Here is a 6,354-nt window from a genome sequence, read left to right as displayed (position 1 = left end):
GCTGCATAGAAAAAGGGATTTCAGCAGGTGTCCTTTGTATGCATGCAGCACCTGGTGAAATTCCCTCTGCATCAAAGCAGTTCAAGCTGCAGGAGCTATACTAGAGTGACCAGATACCAAACAAGGCAGGGCTCCTGCAGCTTTAACTGTTGGGATGAAGAGGGAACTTCACCAGGTGCTGCATGCATACAAACGACACCAGCTGAAATTCCCTTTTCTATGCAACTGTTAAAAGATACAGGAGCCCCGTCCTCCTTTTCATAGGGTCACCCTAAAAATAGTGCTATGGATCTGGACCGTAATCTGGATTACGCAATCGTTTTGCCTGCAGTGTCACCTTCGGGCCGCCACAAGGAGTGTATGAAAGAATCCTTCATAGCTGGGATTCTCTCTCCAGTCTCTGGAGTCGTCATTGCAGAGGGAGGAGGGTCGTTGGCAGCCAGGTTAGAGAGAGCAGCTCAGAGCCGGGTTGAATTTAAAGGGTTGAATTGTTGTGAATAGAGTGATCGGAAACCGGGGTGCACGCTGGAGGGGTGCACCAGGGAATCTGCTACAGAGGTGGGGGTTGTGCTACCTGCCCCTAGACGTCCATTTGCCAAACGCTCTGCTTGTGGATTTCTAAGTAAAGGAAACATCAGAAAATCTCCAGGGGGCTCTCGGCTCCACCCAGGCCTTTTGTAAAGCAAATGGATTTTAATTGCTCATTCATAGAATAGCAGAGTTGGAAGGGGCCTACAAGGCCATCAAGTCCAACCCCCTGCTCAATGCAGGAATCCACCCTAAAGCATCCCTGACAGATGCTTGTCCAGCTGCCTCTTGAAGGCCTCTAGTGTGGGAGAGCCCACAACCTCCCTAGGTAACTGGTTCCATTGTCGCACTGCTCTAACAGTCAGGAAGTTTTTCCTGATGTCCAGCTGGAATCTGGCTTCCTGTAACTTCCGTGTCCTGCACTCTGGGAGGATCGAGAAGAGATCCTGGCCCTCCTCTGTGTGACAACCTTTTAAGCATTTGAAGAGTGCTCTCATGTCTCCCCTCAATCTTCTCTTCTCCAGGATAAAGAGGCCCAGTTCTTTCAGTCTCTCCTCATAGGGCTTTGTTTCCAGATCCCTGATCATCCTGGTTGCCCTCCTCCAAACGGGCCTCCAAATGCTTTGCATTACAATAGATGGTTCCTGTGAAAATTTGTGTGCTGAGGAATGCTTCTAAGCTCAGAGGGAGCACAAATCTGCTAATAATAAAAAAGGTGTTGGTGCTGTGTCCCCATTATGATGATGATGATGATGATGATGATGATGATGATGATGATGATGATGTAACCCTATGAAAAGGAGGACAGGGCTCCTGTATCTTTAACAGTTGTTTTGAAAGGGACATTTCAGCAGGTGTCATTTGTATATATGGGGAACCTGGTGAAATTCCCTCTTCATCACAACAGTTAAAGCTGCAGGTGCCCTGCCCTCTTTTAAATCTGGTCACTCTAGTAGAGCTCCTGCAGCTTTAACTGGTGTGATGAAGAGGGAATTTCACCAGGTTCTCCATATATGAATACCCAGTTAGCTGGGGGAAAGGTAATAACAGCCGGGGAAGGCAACAGCAAACCACCCCGCTATAAGGCCTGCCAAGAAACCGTCACCGAAAGCTGGCATCCCTCCAAGAGTCAGTAAAGACTCAGTGCTTGCAGGAGAGGTTCCTTTCCTTTCTTTCTCCATGTATACAAAGGACACCTGCTGAAATTCCCTTGTCTATGCAACTGTTAAAGACACAGGAGCCCTGTCCTCCTTTTCATATGGTCACCCTACCCAAACCATGTAAGGCTTTAAAGGTAATGACCAACACTTTGTACTTTGCCCGGAAACTAATTGGCAGCCAGTGGAATGATTTTTTCCCCTTGTATGTTGTTTACATGTGCAATCCATGCTCACGCATGCACACGTTATTAAAAGTGGCAGCAACAGTTAGCAACAAAAAGAGGTCCTGACTGAATGTCCAAGTCTCCATTTTTAGTATATTTGGGATGGGGATTTCAGGTCCAAAATCCCAATTGAATCAAGACCAGATATGAAGAACATCATCTAAAAGTTGTTGCTAAAACCACAAAGATGCTTTTTTCCCCCTCCAGCTCCCTCTCTGGAAATTGTTGTTAATTATTACGCGCTATCTGTGCGCCTAATGTTTCGCAGAGTTATATCAGCAAAGCCGCGGGTCCCTGCCCCATGGGATTACAATCTAAATGTCAACAGTGGAAGGACAAGAATGAGAGATGCAAAGGAGGAATGTGAAGGAATGCAGCCAAACCCACTTAAACATCCTTTTAATTTAAGGGATACTGGAGGCTTAAGCGATTAAGATAAAGACAGCCCAGAGGAATGCAGGTTTGGAGGAGGAATTTAAAGGTGAGGGGACAGAGGTGGCATCAGGTAGATAAAGTTTTAAGCTCAGGTGAAGCTAAAGATAATGGGTAGAGTCCCTTAGAAGAGCAGGAGTGAATGTTTAGCACAGTAGCAATGCTTTGAAAGATTTACCTTTGTTCAATGATCGCACCTGAGCGCAGGTGCAAAGTTGGTAAACCTCTAAAGTAGACCCCAAAAGGAGAGGAACATATTAGGTGCAAAGATTTTACTTATGGACAGACTGACGCGTTTCAGCCTCTTATTTATTTTTAGAGGCCTCCTTCAAGAAATATATATATATATATATATATATATATATATATATATATATATAGACAACACATTAGAATATTGTAAAAAAAAGAAAAGAAAAAAGTATATCACAGCACAATGCACAGCACAATGCAACAAGGCCTGTGCATACGGTTGAGACATTTGTCACCTTTTTCGCTGCACCTGAGTGGGACCAACCGCTGAGAAGCAACCACAAAGCAGGCACTGTCGTGCACGGTGCACTGATTGGTGCGTGAAATAGGAACATTTTGTCCCTGAGATTACTGGGTTAATTCAAGGACACCGCCCACCTGTCACATTTTCCCGGCCTGTGCTCCCATTGACTCGAGTTTACAGCCTGCTATTCCTCTTAATTGCACCCGTGCAGTATGCGGGCAAAATTGAACTCTTCCAAGCGGATAGGTTTGAAGCTGAGAAGATTCTGCCTTAGGGAAAATGGGAGTAAATCGGTAGTTATTGTCATCCAGTAGTGGCAAATAGGAAGTGTAGACGTTACAATTACAAAACTCTGCGCACCATAAACTCACCTGGTTAGCAACATAAGTGATGAAAGGTACACTATAGTAGGGCGACCGTATGAAAACAAGGACAGGGCTCCTGTATTGTTAACAGTTGCATGGAAAAGGGCATTTCAGCAGGTGTCATTTCTATGGGGAAATTCCTTCTTCATCACAACAGTTAAAGCTGCAGGAGCCCTGCCCTTTTTGTCTCTGGTCACGCTAGGCAGGGCTCCTGCAGCTTTAACTGTTGTGATGAAGAGGGAATCTCACCAGGTGCTGCATGTCTACAAATGATGAAATTACCTTTTTCTATACAACTGTTAAAGATACAGGAGCCCTGTCCTCCTTTCTATGTAGTTTTCTTCACACATGGCTCATTTAGTTTGTTGGTGAGCCCTGGGGGGGCCTGGAACAGCACCCCTATGAGGAAAGGTTACAACACGTTGGATTGTTCAGCTTAGAAAAAAGAAAAGGCAGGTGAACATCTACACTACTGCTTTAAAGCGCTTTCTAACAGTTTTATAGCACTTTGAAGCAGTTAAAGCGCTTTATAACTGTTATAAAGCACTTTAAAGCAGTAGTGTAGATCCTGCCTAGATCGCGATGTACAATACGATGCATGGCGTTCCAAAGCGAAGGAACTACCAGTCTATGCGTGCAGCCAATCCAATCTGAAGCCTGATGGGTCCAGGAGGCAAAGCCCCGGGAAAACGCTCTTCCTTAGCTAGGTGTTCAACTACTGCACATGGTTCCTTCTCCCTGCGCCAACAGAAGCATCCATATGCGATATCAAGCCGCCAAAGGACAATGCAATGCAGACTACGACAACAGTGCCACAGTCAGAAAGCAAGAAAATAATCTACCCACAGACCAGGCTATGTGCACATCATGGGAAACCCAGTATCTTCTCCCCCCCGCCCCCCACGCATGCATCTCATCACTCCTGCTTGGCTCCTTCTGCCAGATTTTGGAATGCCTTTGGGAAGACAACGGGGCCCCATCCTTCAGTGACTCAGCTTCCTCCTCCTCCTCCTTCTCTCCTTCTGCTCCTCCTCCTCCTCCTCCTCCTCCTCCTTCTGTCCTCCTCCTCCTCCTTCTCTCCTCCTCCTCCTTATCCTCCTTCTCTTCTTCTTCTTCTTCTTCTTCTTCTTCTTCTTCTTCTTCTTCTTCTTCTTCTGTCCTCCTCCTTCTCTCCTCCTCCTCCTCCTCCTCCTTCTCTCCTCCTCCTCCTTCTCTCTTTCTGCTCCTCCTCCTCTTCCTCTCCTCCTCCTCCAAATCCTTCTTCTTCTTCTGTCCTCCTCCTCCTTGTCCCCCTTCTCCTCTTCTTCTTCTTCTTCTTCTTCTTCTTCTTCTTCTTCTTCTTCTTCTTCTTCTTATTATTATTATTATTATATGCCGCCCCATAGCTGAAGCTCTCTGGGCAGTTTACAAAAGCTTACAAAAGTTAAAAACAGATATACAACATTTAAAACCACAAAAAGCATACAATACAAACAAAAACAGACAATATCCGTTTAATACAACTATTTTAAAAACTCAGCATATGCTATTAAATGCTGTTCAATGCCTGGGAGAAGAGAAAAGTCTTGACCTGGCGCCAAAAAGATAACAATGTTGGCGCCAGGCGAGCCTCGTCGAGGAGATCATTCCAGAATTGAGGGGCCACCGCTGAAAAGGCCCTCTCTCTTGTCACCACCCTTCGAGCCTCCCTCGGAGTAGGCACCCAGAGGAGGACCTTAGATGCTGAGCGCAGTGTACTGGTAGGTTCATGTCGGGAGAGGCGTTCCGTCAGGTATTGCAGTCCCAAGCCATGTAAGGCTTTATAGGTCAAAACCAGCACCTTGAATTGGGCTCGGAAACATACAGGCAGCCCATGCAAGCGGACCAGAGCAGGTGTTATATGGTCGAACCTTCTGGTTCCGGTTATCAATCTAGCCGCTGCGTTTTGCACAAGCTGCAGCTTCCGAACCGTCTTCAAAGGCTGTGAGTGCTCTTCCTCCTCTTCCTCAACATCACTCCCACTTGCTTGCCGGAGAGGCAGAAAGCCAAGGGGCACGTGGACATGGCATCTCCTGCTCCTCCTTCTTCCCACCGCCACTGTTGTCTGGTCCAGAGCGAGAGGCAGGCGAACAACCATGTTGCCATGGGGAAGAGGAGGAGCAACTCCAGGGGGCTCTTGTCATTGGACCCCTGCTGGAGTGTGGGCCCTCGGCCTGGGCCCATCCAAGCCTACCCTTGACGCCAGGCCTGTTTGGGGCACCTTGAAGCTAGTGCCAGTGATACCGATTTCCCATCAGCAATAAACATTACACAAGAGGAAATAACTTTAGCATTGGGCAGCAGAAAGTTCGGATTTAATCAACAAAAGACTAGCTCGGTCTGCAGCCCACAGGGAGCAACCACGGAAAAGGTTCAGTGTAAAGTCCACCCGCTGGTTAGTTGTTAGATACAGATGGGGTTGTGTTGTGATAGGCAGGCATCCAAACTTTCTCATGTCCCTGTCGAGCAATCATTTGCTTGCTTCAGAAGAACTCGTGATGGGGCGTGCGTCTACTCTCCTGGTAATTTCTGTGGGTTTTTTTAAAAAACACACACACACAGACACACACAAGTTCATCATGCAAAGACGTACTAAAATACTTCTCTTGCATTCCTGCTTTGGTGAAGCCACTTTTAAGAAAGATCCGTTCGTATTGCTGAGATGCAAGTGCATTAACAATCTCAGATATGCAGATGATACCACTTTGATTATGACGAAGGTGAAAGAAGAAAGTGCAAAAGCTGGGTTGCAGTTAAACCTCACAAAAACACAATATTATGGCAACCAGCTTGATTGATAACTGGCAAATAGAGGGAGAAAACGTGGAGGCAGTGACAGACTTTGTATTTCTGGGCGCAAAGATTACTGCAGACGCTGACTGCAGCCAGGAAATCAGAAGACGTTTACTTCTTGGGAGGAGAGCAATGACAAATCTTGATAAAATAGTTAAGAGCAGAGACACCACACTGACAACAAAGGTCCGCATAGTTAAAGCCATGGTATTCCCTGTAGTAACCTATGGCTGCGAGAGCTGGACCATAAGGAAAGCTGAGAGAAGGAAGAGAGATGCTTTTGAACTGGGGTGTTGGAGGAAAATTCTGAGAGTGCCTTGGACTGCAAGAAGATCAAA

Source organism: Elgaria multicarinata, chromosome 20 (genome assembly GCF_023053635.1).
Source record: "Elgaria multicarinata webbii isolate HBS135686 ecotype San Diego chromosome 20, rElgMul1.1.pri, whole genome shotgun sequence".
NCBI lineage: Eukaryota > Metazoa > Chordata > Lepidosauria > Squamata > Anguidae > Elgaria > Elgaria multicarinata.
The sequence above is the reverse complement of the archived record's forward strand: the minus strand, read 5'-3'. Positions refer to the sequence as shown.